The sequence below is a fragment of the Lissotriton helveticus genome, chromosome 1_2 (genome assembly GCF_964261635.1).
Source record: "Lissotriton helveticus chromosome 1_2, aLisHel1.1, whole genome shotgun sequence".
NCBI lineage: Eukaryota > Metazoa > Chordata > Amphibia > Caudata > Salamandridae > Lissotriton > Lissotriton helveticus.
This window is the reverse complement of record NC_136058.1, coordinates 341,075,056-341,092,165: the sequence shown is the minus strand read 5'-3', so window position 1 is coordinate 341,092,165 and position 17,110 is coordinate 341,075,056. Positions and strand designations below refer to the sequence as shown.

Genomic DNA, 17,110 nt, shown 5'->3' with positions numbered 1-17,110 from the left:
GATAAAAACTAATTTATCAAAGTGGGGTTAAGCAGCATGTATCATAAAGTGCGAAATGCCTAATGTACAGTACAAAATAGATAATAGGGGAGAAACATGTTCAATTGGCAACTCAGACATAAAATTCATGTTATGTTCTCCCAGGGATCATTTGTCTCAATATTAATAATCAGCTAAATCAATGGTCAATTTACAAAAATAAATAAGTGCAAATAGTGCAGAAAATGCCAAAGTACTAATATCTATTATCCAAACTCCAAGCATGACCTCGATTTCACACATCTTTTTATAAAGCAACTTACAATGTATATCACTTCATCGGTGTGCAACATTTGGAGAAATTTTAATGCGAGCTTAAAGTCTCTAAGGTTATATTTACAAAGGGTCGGCCTTAAATATTGACAGGTATACAATTTATAGAAGCCACAAAAAAAGAAGAAGTGCAATAAACTTTGTTTCCCGCCCTGAGAACAGGGACAGTCCAAATCTTCCAATTTTTTATTGTAGCCGAGCGGGAAGCTGAGCAGATTTACTATGCTTCCATCCCGAAACCTGAATAAAAGGCTCCGATTCCACTTTCCTATTGGTTTTGACAAGTATCCATAAAAATTATTCAAATCAGTTAAATTATCACAACTTGAATCAATAATGAGCTGATAGTTGATAACACCAGGTTTAGTAGACTCAGATCGTCGTCGATCCTCTTTATATAAGTCAAGTAAAGCCCGTTTAATACTACTCTTATGGGCGGGTACAATAGAATTCGGGGAACTAAACAAAGAACCCTGACCCACACTCTGCAGGCTATTCTTAACTGCATTTAACCATGGTATGTGGTGGGCGTTATCACTTGACAGACAGTCAGATATTATACTGCGCGTCAAGGACGCTGCTGGATTTAACCATACCTTGATCCAAAAAAGAGCAGGCCTAGACCTAATGAAATCAACAATGTAAGACAATCTTAGTTCATTATGACAAATAAGTGTGGAGGCGCATGGGACTCCCCCCAGCACCCTCCTACAAAATCTATTTTCCTCCGACTGCAGACCGTTGCTATTACATTTTTCCCATACTTCAGCTCCATATGTCCCAGTTGGACGGCATTGCGTGCGGTATATACTAAGTAGGGGTGTTATCACATCTGCCATTTTCGGTTGTCGGAGGGATAGAATTGAATTAATTGACTTGCCAATTTTATTCCTCGCATAAGCAGCATGTGGCTGCCATGAGCTAGAGTTGGAAAAAAGCAACCCTAAATAGGGAAAAGTGCTAGTGCAGTTTAAAATATTATTACCAGATTTAATTGATGTGACATTGTACTTTTTTGGTCCGCAGTTCATGATAAATGATTTTTTAAAATTAGTACTTAAACCAAGGTCGGACATAAACGCAACAAACCCCGAAATTAGAATACGTAACGCATTCGGGGTTCGCCCCATTAATACTGCGTCATCCGCATAAAGTAAGGTAGTAATGGGGGAGCCGTTTATAATTGGAACGTCCTTGGTAATTTTACTCAGTGCTACTCAACCCATTAATATATAAAATAAAAAGCAGGGGGGCGAGTACACAGCCCTGTCTAACTCCTCTGCTAATAAAAACATCATTGGACAGATCGCCATCATTATTAATCCGTACTCTAGCTTTTAAGTCCCTATGTAACTCAGACAGAAAATAAACCAAGGAGTCATCCAAACCATAATCGAGCAAAAGTGACCACAACCTAGAACGATTAACAAAATCAAATGCAGAACTCAGGTCCATGAAGCCTAAATAAAGAGGGGATTTTTTAACAATAATATATTTGGCCATGATCAAATTTAGATTTAAACACTGTTCAACTGTGCCCACTTGGCTTCTAAATCCAAGTTGACTACAGTGCAGAACGTTATTATCTTCAGCCCAGTCCCTAATTCGCTTAAAGATCACCCTACCAAGGACCTTTAACGTATTATCGATCAGTGAAATCGGCCGGTAACAGGCGGGATCCAACCTGTCACCTTTTTTAAATATTGGCACGATTACACTGTTAGACCAGGATTTGGGAAAAGAAGTTTCATGCAAGTTGTTAAATAAATTGCATAAAAGAGGTGCCCAAAAATTAATTATTGATTTAATCTGATCGATAGAAAGACCATCGGGACCCGGTGCTTTGTTACTTGCGCTATCGATTATAGCTTCCTCGACCTAGTATTACATCATTAGGAAACCAAAAGTGAAATGAACCAATGAAAAGTGTTATTACCGAGTCACATGACCTGCTGTGTTTACCTTACGCGGTCGGCGCCGCGCCGCGGATCGCTTCCGGTTCGCGTACCGCTGCGCTTCCGGGTACGCGAACGTAGCACGTAATATGACGTATTACGCGAGAACGCGAAACGTCATGCTGACGCGACGCGTCACGATGTTGTTTTGTAACGCGAGAGGTGCGCAAAAGGAACGTTTACCGGTTCGCGGACCGGGTCGCGCCTCCGGATTGAGCTAACGGGAAGCTAACCGGTTCGCGTACCGGGAGCGAAACAAAAAAAATAATTAAAAAAAAATTGTATTAAAAACATGTAAAAAATATTTTTCTATTTAAAGAATAAAACATTGTAAAGGTTTTGATATTAGCTATTAAAAAACCAATGAAATTCACTGAAAAAACCATAGGTTATAGACCATATATAGTTAGGAATTAGCATTTACAAAACCTTGAAAATTCACTGAAAAAACCATAGGTTATAGACCATATATAGTTAGGGATTAGCATTTAAAAAACCTTATTTTACTCACACAAAACCATTGAAATTCCATATATAGTTAGTTGTACTAACTATATATCACGCACCCGCAATCCACTGCTGATGATGTCACATATTACATCATTCATGACATGGTCAGTGACATCACTGATGACATCACTGATGACATCTCAAATGACATCACTGATGACATCACTGATGACATCTCAAATGACATCACTGATGACATCACTGATGACATCTCAAATGACATTACTGATGACATCACTGATAAAATCATTCATGTGATAATACGATGAACGTCTTCAGACTCTAATATAACCTTAGATACACTCAGTGTAAACACAGACTCACAGATTGTCACTCATCCATGAAGTTACACACACCTAGACAGTCATGCAAACAATCAATCACACCTCCATTTCCTTAACTATACAGTTAAACACACCTTACTTATTCAAACATATACTAAAACATATTTACTCACTTATACAATCCTGGATACAAGTTCACAATGATCCATACAGCCACTCACACATTCACTGGCTCTTATGCACAGTTATTTATATATGTCAACTCTCACATGTACTGTATTTTACATATGTACTTAATTTGACATGTAGCACTGAGATATCTATTCACTCACCAATACAGTCATGCACACAGTCAACCGCCCATACAGCTGTTTCCAACATGCACTTTTGAACCCATACATCTATGCACAGAGTCATACACTTCCCAGCCACCCACACACACACTCAGTCTCCCATACAAATGCTTGGGCAACCAATCAATAACCCATATAGTTACTCATATAGCTACTGATCAACACATGCAGCAGTTTACAGAACAACAGACATAATGATGCACAAATTAAGACAGTTTAGTCACTAACCCATGCACTCAGTGAGACACATTTAATCACTCACTCATACATTCAGTCATGCACCTACTAAATCCTTCGTCCAGACACTTATACATCGACTCATTCATAAATATGTAAGACATATTTTAACTTTACAGAAAAATACAGTCACTGGATGTTGTCATCAGTGATGTCATCAGTGATGTCATTTGAGATGTCATCAGTGATGTCATCAGTGATGTCATTTGAGATGTCATCAGTGATGTCATCAGTGATGTCACTGACCATGTCATGAATGATGTAATATGTGACATCATCAGCAGTGGAATGCGCGTGCGTGATATATAGTTAGTACAACTAACTATATATGGAATTTCAATGGTTTTGTGTGAGTAAAATAAGGTTTTTTAAATGCTAATCCCTAACTATATATGGTCTATAACCTATGGTTTTTTCAGTGAATATATATATAATCAGCTCACTTTACCATTTGCAGCTTATAACTATTAGCCACCAGGGGTCACTACTAACCAAAAGCAGTCATTCTACTTGTAAATTGTGCCAATCGAGTGGAACAGCAGCCTAGGATTCACCACTGCTTCATCTCATTTTCCAAGAGAATGCAGATGTAAAGTGTTTTTGATGGTACGCCTGTGCATATTGAAATATTCAGAGCATATTCTGAATTTCAGTTAACACATCAGTAAGCATTTTGGCCATCAGTGAATTCAACCTTTTTTCTCAATCGGAATAGGCAAGGATAATGACAGATATATTTTACAATGTTAGAAAGTACATCATTTTATTTAATTGTGTGAATAAAATGAATCGCCTCCCCGTCGGGGAATTGAACCCCGGGCTCCCGCGTGACAGGCGGGGATACTGACCACTATACAAACGAGGACTTATTGGCATCAGTTAAACAGTGCTCACCTCCTTGGGGTTAAGGCATACCCTCGATCAATTCACAGTATTGTAATAGGCAGATTTGCTGCTTTTGGTTAGGACAAGTAATCTTTTTTCCTAAATATTACAATACAGAATTTCCTAGCCAAAAACAATCAGTTTTATCAAGAAATTATTTCATTGAAATAAATATCTATCTATCGATCTGTCTATCTGGCTATCTTTCTAACTATCAATATTTATATTTATATATATCTATATATATATATATATAATCAGATCACTTTATCATTTGCAGCTTATAACTATTAGCCACCAGGGGTCACTAGTAACCAAAGGCAGTCATTCTACTTGTAAATTGTGCCAATCGAGTGGAACAGCAGCCTAGGATTCACCACTGCTTCATCTCATTTTCCAAGAGAATGCAGATGTAAAGTGTTTTTGATGGTACGCCTGTGCATATTGAAATATTCAGAGCATATTCTGAATTTCAGTTAACACATCAGTAAGCATTTTGGCCATCAGTGAATTCAACCTTTTTTCTCAATCGGAATAGGCAAGGATAATGACAGACATATTTTACAATGTTAGAAAGTACATCATTTTATTTAATTGTGTGAATAAAATGAATCGCCTCCCCGTCGGGAATTGAACCCCAGTCTCCCGCGTGACAGGCGGGGATACTGACCACTATACTAACGAGGACTTATTGGCATCAGTTAAACAGTGCTCACCTCCTTGGGGTTAAGGCATACCCTCGATCAATTCACAGTATTGTAATAGGCAGATTTGCTGCTTTTGGTTAGGACAAGTAATCTTTTTTCCTAAATATTACAATACAGAAATTCCTAGCCAAAAACAATCAGTTTTATCAAGAAATTATTTCATTGAAATAAATATCTATCTATCGATCAGTCTATCTGGCTATCTTTCTAACTATCAATATATATATTTATATATATCTATATATATATATATATAATCAGCTCACTTTACCATTTGCAGCTTATAACTATTAGCCACCAGGGGTCACTACTAACCAAAAGCAGTCATTCTACTTGTAAATTGTGCCAATCGAGAGGAACAGCAGCCTAGGATTCACCACTGCTTCATCTCATTTTCCAAGAGAATGCAGATGTAAAGTGTTTTTGATGGTACGCCTGTGCATATTGAAATATTCAGAGCATATTCTGAATTTCAGTTAACACATCAGTAAGCATTTTGGCCATCAGTGAATTCAACCTTTTTTCTCAATCGGAATAGGCAAGGATAATGACAGATATATTTTACAATGTTAGAAAGTACATCATTTTATTTAATTGTGTGAATAAAATGAATCGCCTCCCCGTCGGGGAATTGAACCCCGGTCTCCCGCGTGACAGGCGGGGATACTGACCACTATACAAACGAGGACTTATTGGCATCAGTTAAACAGTGCTCACCTCCTTGGGGTTAAGGCATACCCTCGATCAATTCACAGTATTGTAATAGGCAGATTTGCTGCTTTTGGTTAGGACAAGTAATCTTTTTTCCTAAATATTACAATACAGAAATTCCTAGCCAAAAACAATCAGTTTTATCAAGAAATTATTTCATTGAAATAAATATCTATCTATCGATCTGTCTATCTGGCTATCTTTCTAACTATCAATATATATATTTATATATATCTATATATATATATATAATCAGCTCACTTTACCATTTGCAGCTTATAACTATTAGCCACCAGGGGTCACTAGTAACCAAAAGCAGTCATTCTACTTGTAAATTGTGCCAATCGAGTGGAACAGCAGCCTAGGATTCACCACTGCTTCATCTCATTTTCCAAGAGAATGCAGATGTAAAGTGTTTTTGATGGTACGCCTGTGCATATTGAAATATTCAGCGCATATTCTGAATTTCAGTTAACACATCAGTAAGCATTTTGGCCATCAGTGAATTCAACCTTTTTTCTCAATCGGAATAGGCAAGGATAATGACAGATATATTTTACAATGTTAGAAAGTACATCATTTTATTTAATTGTGTGAATAAAATGAATCGCCTCCCCGTCGGGGAATTGAACCCCGGTCTCACACGTGACAGGCGGTGATACTGACCACTATACAAACGAGGACTTATTGGCATCAGTTAAACAGTGCTCACCTCCTTGGGGTTAAGGCATACCCTCGATCAATTCACAGTATTGTAATAGGCAGATTTGCTGCTTTTGGTTAGGACAAGTAATCTTTTTTCCTAAATATTACAATACAGAATTTCCTAGCCAAAAACAATCAGTTTTATCAAGAAATGATTTCATTGAAATAAATATCTATCTATCGATCTGTCTATCTGGCTATCTTTCTAACTATCAATATATATATTTATATATATCTATATATATATATATAATCAGCTCACTTTACCATTTGCAGCTTATAACTATTAGCCACCAGGGGTCACTAGTAACCAAAAGCAGTCATTCTACTTGTAAATTGTGCCAATCGAGTGGAACAGCAGCCTAGGATTCACCACTGCTTCATCTCATTTTCCAAGAGAATGCAGATGTAAAGTGTTTTTGATGGTACGCCTGTGCATATTGAAATATTCAGAGCATATTCTGAATTTCAGTTAACACATCAGTAAGCATTTTGGCCATCAGTGAATTCAACCTTTTTTCTCAATCGGAATAGGCAAGGATAATGACAGATATATTTTACAATGTTAGAAAGTACATCATTTTATTTAATTGTGTGAATAAAATGAATCGCCTCCCCGTCGGGGAATTGAACCCCGGTCTCCCGCGTGACAGGCGGGGATACTGACCACTATACAAACGAGGACTTATTGGCATCAGTTAAACAGTGCTCACCTCCTTGGGGTTAAGGCATACCCTCGATCAATTCACAGTATTGTAATAGGCAGATTTGCTGCTTTTGGTTAGGACAAGTAATCTTTTTTCCTAAATATTACAATACAGAATTTCCTAGCCAAAAACAATCAGTTTTATCAAGAAATTATTTCATTGAAATAAATATCTATCTATCGATCTGTCTATCTGGCTATCTTTCTAACTATCAATATATATATTTATATATATCTATATATATATATATAATCAGCTCACTTTACCATTTGCAGCTTATAACTATTAGCCACCAGGGGTCACTAGTAACCAAAAGCAGTCATTCTATTCGTAAATTGTGCCAATCGAGTGGAACAGCAGCCTAGGATTCACCACTGCTTCATCTCATTTTCCAAGAGAATGCAGATGTAAAGTGTTTTTGATGGTACGCCTGTGCATATTGAAATACTCAGAGCATATTCTGAATTTCAGTTAACACATCAGTAAGCATTTTGGCCATCAGTGAATTCAACCTTTTTTCTCAATCGGAATAGGCAAGGATAATGACAGATATATTTTACAATGTTAGAAAGTACATCATTTTATTTAATTGTGTGAATAAAATGACTCGACTCCCCGTCGGGGAATTGAACCCCGGTCTCCCGCGTGACAGGCGGGGATACTGACCACTATACAAACGAGGACTTATTGGCATCAGTTAAACAGTGCTCACCTCCTTGGGGTTAAGGCATACCCTCGATCAATTCACAGTATTGTAATAGGCAGATTTGCTGCTTTTGGTTAGGACAAGTAATCTTTTTTCCTAAATTTTACAATACAGAAATTCCTAGCCAAAAACAATCAGTTTTATCAAGAAATTATTTCATTGAAATAAATATCTATCTATCGATCTGTCTATCTGGCTATCTTTCTAACTATCAATATATATATTTATATATATCTATATATATATATATAATCAGCTCACTTTACCATTTGCAGCTTATAACTATTAGCCACCAGGGGTCACTACTAACCAAAAGCAGTCATTCTACTTGTAAATTGTGCCAATCGAGAGGAACAGCAGCCTAGGATTCACCACTGCTTCATCTCATTTTCCAAGAGAATGCAGATGTAAAGTGTTTTTGATGGTACGCCTGTGCATATTGAAATATTCAGAGCATATTCTGAATTTCAGTTAACACATCAGTAAGCATTTTGGCCATCAGTGAATTCAACCTTTTTTCTCAATCGGAATAGGCAAGGATAATGACAGATATATTTTACAATGTTAGAAAGTACATCATTTTATTTAATTGTGTGAATAAAATGAATCGCCTCCCCGTCGGGGAATTGAACCCCAGTCTCCCGCGTGACAGGCGGGGATACTGACCACTATACAAACGAGGACTTATTGGCATCAGTTAAACAGTGCTCACCTCCTTGGGGTTAAGGCATACCCTCGATCAATTCACAGTATTGTAATAGGCAGATTTGCTGCTTTTGGTTAGGACAAGTAATCTTTTTTCCTAAATATTACAATACAGAAATTCCTAGCCAAAAACAATCAGTTTTATCAAGAAATTATTTCATTGAAATAAATATCTATCTATCGATCTGTCTATCTGGCTATCTTTCTAACTATCAATATATATATTTATATATATCTATATATATATATATATAATCAGCTCACTTTACCATTTGCAGCTTATAACTATTAGCCACCAGGGGTCACTAGTAACCAAAGGCAGTCATTCTACTTGTAAATTGTGCCAATCGAGTGGAACAGCAGCCTAGGATTCACCACTGCTTCATCTCATTTTCCAAGAGAATGCAGATGTAAAGTGTTTTTGATGGTACGCCTGTGCATATTGAAATATTCAGAGCATATTCTGAATTTCAGTTAACACATCAGTAAGCATTTTGGCCATCAGTGAATTCAACCTTTTTTCTCAATCGGAATAGGCAAGGATAATGACAGATATATTTTACAATGTTAGAAAGTACATCATTTTATTTAATTGTGTGAATAAAATGAATCGCCTCCCCGTCGGGGAATTGAACCCCGGTCTCCCGCGTGACAGGCGGGGATACTGACCACTATACTAACGAGGACTTTTTGGCATCAGTTAAACAGTGCTCACCTCCTTGGGGTTAAGGCATACCCTCGATCAATTCACAGTATTGTAATAGGCAGATTTGCTGCTTTTGGTTAGGACAAGTAATCTTTTTTCCTAAATATTACAATACAGAAATTCCTAGCCAAAAACAATCAGTTTTATCAAGAAATTATTTCATTGAAATAAATATCTATCTATCGATCTGTCTATCTGGCTATCTTTCTAACTATCAATATATATATTTATATATATCTATATATATATATATAATCAGCTCACTTTACCATTTGCAGCTTATAACTATTAGCCACCAGGGGTCACTACTAACCAAAAGCAGTCATTCTACTTGTAAATTGTGGCAATCGAGAGGAACAGCAGCCTAGGATTCACCACTGCTTCATCTCATTTTCCAAGAGAATGCAGATGTAAAGTGTTTTTGATGGTACGCCTCTGCATATTGAAATATTCAGAGCATATTCTGAATTTCAGTTAACACATCAGTAAGCATTTTGGCCATCAGTGAATTCAACCTTTTTTCTCAATCGGAATAGGCAAGGATAATGACAGATATATTTTACAATGTTAGAAAGTACATCATTTTATTTAATTGTGTGAATAAAATGAATCGCCTCCCCGTCGGGGAATTGAACCCCGGTCTCCCGCGTGACAGGCAGGGATACTGACCACTATACAAACGAGGACTTATTGGCATCAGTTAAACAGTGCTCACCTCCTTGGGGTTAAGGCATACCCTCGATCAATTCACAGTATTGTAATAGGCAGATTTGCTGCTTTTGGTTAGGACAAGTAATCTTTTTTCCTAAATATTACAATACAGAAATTCCTAGCCAAAAACAATCAGTTTTATCAAGAAATTATTTCATTGAAAAAAATATCTATCTATCGATCTGTCTATCTGGCTATCTTTCCAACTATCAATATATATATTTATATATATCTATATATATATATATATAATCAGCTCACTTTACCATTTGCAGCTTATAACTATTAGCCACCAGGGGTCACTACTAACCAAAAGCAGTCATTCTACTTGTAAATTGTGCCAATCGAGTGGAACAGCAGCCTAGGATTCACCACTGCTTCATCTCATTTTCCAAGAGAATGCAGATGTAAAGTGTTTTTGATGGTACGCCTGTGCATATTGAAATATTCAGAGCATATTCTGAATTTCAGTTAACACATCAGTAAGCATTTTGGCCATCAGTGAATTCAACCTTTTTTCTCAATCGGAATAGGCAAGGATAATGACAGATATATTTTACAATGTTAGAAAGTACATCATTTTATTTAATTGTGTGAATAAAATGAATCGCCTCCCCGTCGGGGAATTGAACCCCGGTCTCCCGCGTGACAGGCGGGGATACTGACCACTATACAAACGAGGACTTATTGGCATCAGTTAAACAGTGCTCACCTCCTTGGGGTTAAGGCATACCCTCGATCAATTCACAGTATTGTAATAGGCAGATTTGCTGCTTTTGGTTAGGACAAGTAATCTTTTTTCCTAAATATTACAATACAGAAATTCCTAGCCAAAAACAATCAGTTTTATCAAGAAATTATTTCATTGAAATAAATATCTATCTATCGATCTGTCTATCTGGCTATCTTTCCAACTATCAATATATATATTTATATATATCTATATATATATATATATAATCAGCTCACTTTACCATTTGCAGCTTATAACTATTAGCCACCAGGGGTCACTACTAACCAAAAGCAGTCATTCTACTTGTAAATTGTGCCAATCGAGTGGAACAGCAGCCTAGGATTCACCACTGCTTCATCTCATTTTCCAAGAGAATGCAGATGTAAAGTGTTTTTGATGGTACGCCTGTGCATATTGAAATATTCAGAGCATATTCTGAATTTCAGTTAACACATCAGTAAGCATTTTGGCCATCAGTGAATTCAACCTTTTTTCTCAATCGGAATAGGCAAGGATAATGACAGATATATTTTACAATGTTAGAAAGTACATCATTTTATTTAATTGTGTGAATAAAATGAATCGCCTCCCCGTCGGGGAATTGAACCCCGGTCTCCCACGTGACAGGCGGGGATACTGACCACTATACAAACGAGGACTTATTGGCATCAGTTAAACAGTGCTCACCTCCTTGGGGTTAAGGCATACCCTCGATCAATTCACAGTATTGTAATAGGCAGATTTGCTGCTTTTGGTTAGGACAAGTAATCTTTTTTCCTAAATATTACAATACAGAATTTCCTAGCCAAAAACAATCAGTTTTATCAAGAAATGATTTCATTGAAATAAATATCTATCTATCGATCTGTCTATCTGGCTATCTTTCTAACTATCAATATATATATTTATATATATCTATATATATATATATAATCAGCTCACTTTACCATTTGCAGCTTATAACTATTAGCCACCAGGGGTCACTAGTAACCAAAAGCAGTCATTCTACTTGTAAATTGTGCCAATCGAGTGGAACAGCAGCCTAGGATTCACCACTGCTTCATCTCATTTTCCAAGAGAATGCAGATGTAAAGTGTTTTTGATGGTACGCCTGTGCATATTGAAATATTCAGAGCATATTATGAATTTCAGTTAACACATCAGTAAGCATTTTGGCCATCAGTGAATTCAACCTTTTTTCTCAATCGGAATAGGCAAGGATAATGACAGACATATTTTACAATGTTAGAAAGTACATCATTTTATTTAATTGTGTGAATAAAATGAATCGCCTCCCCGTCGGGGAATTGAACCCCGGTCTCCCGCGTGACAGGCGGGGATACTGACCACTATACTAACGAGGACTTATTGGCATCAGTTAAACAGTGCTCACCTCCTTGGGGTTAAGGCATACCCTCGATCAATTCACAGTATTGTAATAGGCAGATTTGCTGCTTTTGGTTAGGACAAGTAATCTTTTTTCCTAAATATTACAATACAGAAATTCCTAGCCAAAAACAATCAGTTTTATCAAGAAATTATTTCATTGAAATAAATATCTATCTATCGATCTGTCTATCTGGCTATCTTTCTAACTATCAATATATATATTTATATATATCTATATATATATATATAATCAGCTCACTTTACCATTTGCAGCTTATAACTATTAGCCACCAGGGGTCACTACTAACCAAAAGCAGTCATTCTACTTGTAAATTGTGCCAATCGAGAGGAACAGCAGCCTAGGATTCACCACTGCTTCATCTCATTTTCCAAGAGAATGCAGATGTAAAGTGTTTTTGATGGTACGCCTGTGCATATTGAAATATTCAGAGCATATTCTGAATTTCAGTTAACACATCAGTAAGCATTTTGGCCATCAGTGAATTCAACCTTTTTTCTCAATCGGAATAGGCAAGGATAATGACAGATATATTTTACAATGTTAGAAAGTACATCATTTTATTTAATTGTGTGAATAAAATGAATCGCCTCCCCGTCGGGGAATTGAACCCCGGTCTCCCGCGTGACAGGCGGGGATACTGACCACTATACAAACGAGGACTTATTGGCATCAGTTAAACAGTGCTCACCTCCTTGGGGTTAAGGCATACCCTCGATCAATTCACAGTATTGTAATAGGCAGATTTGCTGCTTTTGGTTAGGACAAGTAATCTTTTTTCCTAAATATTACAATACAGAAATTCCTAGCCAAAAACAATCAGTTTTATCAAGAAATTATTTCATTGAAATAAATATCTATCTATCGATCTGTCTATCTGGCTATCTTTCTAACTATCAATATATATATTTATATATATCTATATATATATATATAATCAGCTCACTTTACCATTTGCAGCTTATAACTATTAGCCACCAGGGGTCACTAGTAACCAAAGGCAGTCATTCTACTTGTAAATTGTGCCAATCGAGTGGAACAGCAGCCTAGGATTCACCACTGCTTCATCTCATTTTCCAAGAGAATGCAGATGTAAAGTGTTTTTGATGGTACGCCTGTGCATATTGAAATATTCAGAGCATATTCTGAATTTCATTTAACACATCAGTAAGCATTTTGGCCATCAGTGAATTCAACCTTTTTTCTCAATCGGAATAGGCAAGGATAATGACAGATATATTTTACAATGTTAGAAAGTACATCATTTTATTTAATTGTGTGAATAAAATGAATCGCCTCCCCGTCGGGGAATTGAACCCCGGTCTCCCGCGTGACAGGCGGGGATACTGACCACTATACAAACGAGGACTTTTTGGCATCAGTTAAACAGTGCTCACCTCCTTGGGGTTAAGGCATACCCTCGATCAATTCACAGTATTGTAATAGGCAGATTTGCTGCTTTTGGTTAGGACAAGTAATCTTTTTTCCTAAATATTACAATACAGAAATTCCTAGCCAAAAACAATCAGTTTTATCAAGAAATTATTTCATTGAAATAAATATCTATCTATCGATCTGTCTATCTGGCTATCTTTCTAACTATCAATATATATATTTATATATATCTATATATATATATATAATCAGCTCACTTTACCATTTGCAGCTTATAACTATTAGCCACCAGGGGTCACTACTAACCAAAAGCAGTCATTCTACTTGTAAATTGTGGCAATCGAGAGGAACAGCAGCCTAGGATTCACCACTGCTTCATCTCATTTTCCAAGAGAATGCAGATGTAAAGTGTTTTTGATGGTACGCCTGTGCATATTGAAATATTCAGAGCATATTCTGAATTTCAGTTAACACATCAGTAAGCATTTTGGCCATCAGTGAATTCAACCTTTTTTCTCAATCGGAATAGGCAAGGATAATGACAGATATATTTTACAATGTTAGAAAGTACATCATTTTATTTAATTGTGTGAATAAAATGAATCGCCTCCCCGTCGGGGAATTGAACCCCGGTCTCCCGCGTGACAGGCGGGGATACTGACCACTATACAAACGAGGACTTATTGGCATCAGTTAAACAGTGCTCACCTCCTTGGGGTTAAGGCATACCCTCGATCAATTCACAGTATTGTAATAGGCAGATTTGCTGCTTTTGGTTAGGACAAGTAATCTTTTTTCCTAAATATTACAATACAGAAATTCCTAGCCAAAAACAATCAGTTTTATCAAGAAATTATTTCATTGAAATAAATATCTATCTATCGATCTGTCTATCTGGCTATCTTTCCAACTATCAATATATATATTTATATATATCTATATATATATATATATAATCAGCTCACTTTACCATTTGCAGCTTATAACTATTAGCCACCAGGGGTCACTACTAACCAAAAGCAGTCATTCTACTTGTAAATTGTGCCAATCGAGTGGAACAGCAGCCTAGGATTCACCACTGCTTCATCTCATTTTCCAAGAGAATGCAGATGTAAAGTGTTTTTGATGGTACGCCTGTGCATATTGAAATATTCAGAGCATATTCTGAATTTCAGTTAACACATCAGTAAGCATTTTGGCCATCAGTGAATTTAACCTTTTTTCTCAATCGGAATAGGCAAGGATAATGACAGATATATTTTACAATGTTAGAAAGTACATCATTTTATTTAATTGTGTGAATAAAATGAATCGCCTCCCCGTCGGGGAATTGAACCCCGGTCTCCCGCGTGACAGGCGGGGATACTGACCACTATACTAACGAGGACTTATTGGCATCAGTTAAACAGTGCTCACCTCCTTGGGGTTAAGGCATACCCTCGATCAATTCACAGTATTGTAATATGCAGATTTGCTGCTTTTGGTTAGGACAAGTAATCTTTTTTCCTAAATATTACAATACAGAATTTCCTAGCCAAAAACAATCAGTTTTATCAAGAAATTATTTCATTGAAATAAATATCTATCTATCGATCTGTCTATCTGGCTATCTTTCTAACTATCAATATATATATTTATATATATCTATATATATATATATAATCAGCTCACTTTACCATTTGCAGCTTATAACTATTAGCCACCAGGGGTCACTACTAACCAAAAGCAGTCATTCTACTTGTAAATTGTGGCAATCGAGAGGAACAGCAGCCTAGGATTCACCACTGCTTCATCTCATTTTCCAAGAGAATGCAGATGTAAAGTGTTTTTGATGGTACGCCTGTGCATATTGAAATATTCAGAGCATATTCTGAATTTCAGTTAACACATCAGTAAGCATTTTGGCCATCAGTGAATTCAACCTTTTTTCTCAATCGGAATAGGCAAGGATAATGACAGATATATTTTACAATGTTAGAAAGTACATCATTTTATTTAATTGTGTGAATAAAATGAATCGCCTCCCCGTCGGGGAATTGAACCCCGGTCTCCCGCGTGACAGGCGGGGATACTGACCACTATACAAACGAGGACTTATTGGCATCAGTTAAACAGTGCTCACCTCCTTGGGGTTAAGGCATACCCTCGATCAATTCACAGTATTGTAATAGGCAGATTTGCTGCTTTTGGTTAGGACAAGTAATCTTTTTTCCTAAATATTACAATACAGAAATTCCTAGCCAAAAACAATCAGTTTTATCAAGAAATTATTTCATTGAAATAAATATCTATCTATCGATCTGTCTATCTGGCTATCTTTCTAACTATCAATATATATATTTATATATATCTATATATATATATATAATCAGCTCACTTTACCATTTGCAGCTTATAACTATTAGCCACCAGGGGTCACTAGTAACCAAAAGCAGTCATTCTACTTGTAAATTGTGCCAATCGAGTGGAACAGCAGCCTAGGATTCACCACTGCTTCATCTCATTTTCCAAGAGAATGCAGATGTAAAGTGTTTTTGATGGTACGCCTGTGCATATTGAAATATTCAGAGCATATTCTGAATTTCAGTTAACACATCAGTAAGCATTTTGGCCATCAGTGAATTCAACCTTTTTTCTCAATCGGAATAGGCAAGGATAATGACAGATATATTTTACAATGTTAGAAAGTACATCATTTTATTTAATTGTGTGAATAAAATGAATCGCCTCCCCGTCGGGGAATTGAACCCCGGTCTCACACGTGACAGGCGGGGATACTGACCACTATACAAACGAGGACTTATTGGCATCAGTTAAACAGTGCTCACCTCCTTGGGGTTAAGGCATACCCTCGATCAATTCACAGTATTGTAATAGGCAGATTTGCTGCTTTTGGTTAGGACAAGTAATCTTTTTTCCTAAATATTACAATACAGAATTTCCTAGCCAAAAACAATCAGTTTTATCAAGAAATTATTTCATTGAAATAAATATCTATCTATCGATCTGTCTATCTGGCTATCTTTCTAACTATCAATATATATATTTATATATATCTATATATATATATATATAATCAGCTCACTTTACCATTTGCAGCTTATAACTATTAGCCACCAGGGGTCACTAGTAACCAAAAGCAGTCATTCTACTTGTAAATTGTGCCAATCGAGTGGAACAGCAGCCTAGGATTCACCACTGCTTCATCTCATTTTCCAAGAGAATGCAGATGTAAAGTGTTTTTGATGGTACGCCTGTGCATATTGAAATACTCAGAGCATATTCTGAATTTCAGTTAACACATCAGTAAGCATTTTGGCCATCAGTGAATTCAACCTTTTTTCTCAATCGGAATAGGCAAGGATAATGACAGATATATT

General features: G+C 36.5%; 11 non-coding genes across 11 annotated transcripts; all 11 read right to left on the bottom strand.

Moving 5' to 3' along the window:
• Positions 1-5,859: 5,859 nt before the first annotated feature.
• On the bottom strand, positions 5,860-5,931 carry TRNAD-GUC (transfer RNA aspartic acid (anticodon GUC)). The gene has a single exon. It is a non-coding gene; the product is annotated as a tRNA-Asp (tRNA).
• A 1,340-nt stretch (positions 5,932-7,271) lies between these two features.
• On the bottom strand, positions 7,272-7,343 carry TRNAD-GUC (transfer RNA aspartic acid (anticodon GUC)). Its single transcript has one exon. It is a non-coding gene; the product is annotated as a tRNA-Asp (tRNA).
• Positions 7,344-7,977: 634 nt separating this feature from the next.
• Positions 7,978-8,049, bottom strand: TRNAD-GUC (transfer RNA aspartic acid (anticodon GUC)). The gene has a single exon. It is a non-coding gene; the product is annotated as a tRNA-Asp (tRNA).
• A 1,342-nt stretch (positions 8,050-9,391) lies between these two features.
• Positions 9,392-9,463, bottom strand: TRNAD-GUC (transfer RNA aspartic acid (anticodon GUC)). The gene has a single exon. It is a non-coding gene; the product is annotated as a tRNA-Asp (tRNA).
• A 1,342-nt stretch (positions 9,464-10,805) lies between these two features.
• On the bottom strand, positions 10,806-10,877 carry TRNAD-GUC (transfer RNA aspartic acid (anticodon GUC)). Its single transcript has one exon. It is a non-coding gene; the product is annotated as a tRNA-Asp (tRNA).
• Positions 10,878-12,219: 1,342 nt separating this feature from the next.
• TRNAD-GUC (transfer RNA aspartic acid (anticodon GUC)) lies at positions 12,220-12,291 on the bottom strand. Its single transcript has one exon. It is a non-coding gene; the product is annotated as a tRNA-Asp (tRNA).
• A 634-nt stretch (positions 12,292-12,925) lies between these two features.
• Positions 12,926-12,997, bottom strand: TRNAD-GUC (transfer RNA aspartic acid (anticodon GUC)). Its single transcript has one exon. It is a non-coding gene; the product is annotated as a tRNA-Asp (tRNA).
• A 634-nt stretch (positions 12,998-13,631) lies between these two features.
• Positions 13,632-13,703, bottom strand: TRNAD-GUC (transfer RNA aspartic acid (anticodon GUC)). The gene has a single exon. It is a non-coding gene; the product is annotated as a tRNA-Asp (tRNA).
• Positions 13,704-14,337: 634 nt separating this feature from the next.
• TRNAD-GUC (transfer RNA aspartic acid (anticodon GUC)) lies at positions 14,338-14,409 on the bottom strand. Its single transcript has one exon. It is a non-coding gene; the product is annotated as a tRNA-Asp (tRNA).
• A 636-nt stretch (positions 14,410-15,045) lies between these two features.
• Positions 15,046-15,117, bottom strand: TRNAD-GUC (transfer RNA aspartic acid (anticodon GUC)). Its single transcript has one exon. It is a non-coding gene; the product is annotated as a tRNA-Asp (tRNA).
• A 634-nt stretch (positions 15,118-15,751) lies between these two features.
• Positions 15,752-15,823, bottom strand: TRNAD-GUC (transfer RNA aspartic acid (anticodon GUC)). The gene has a single exon. It is a non-coding gene; the product is annotated as a tRNA-Asp (tRNA).
• Between the last annotated feature and the right edge of the window lie 1,287 nt (positions 15,824-17,110).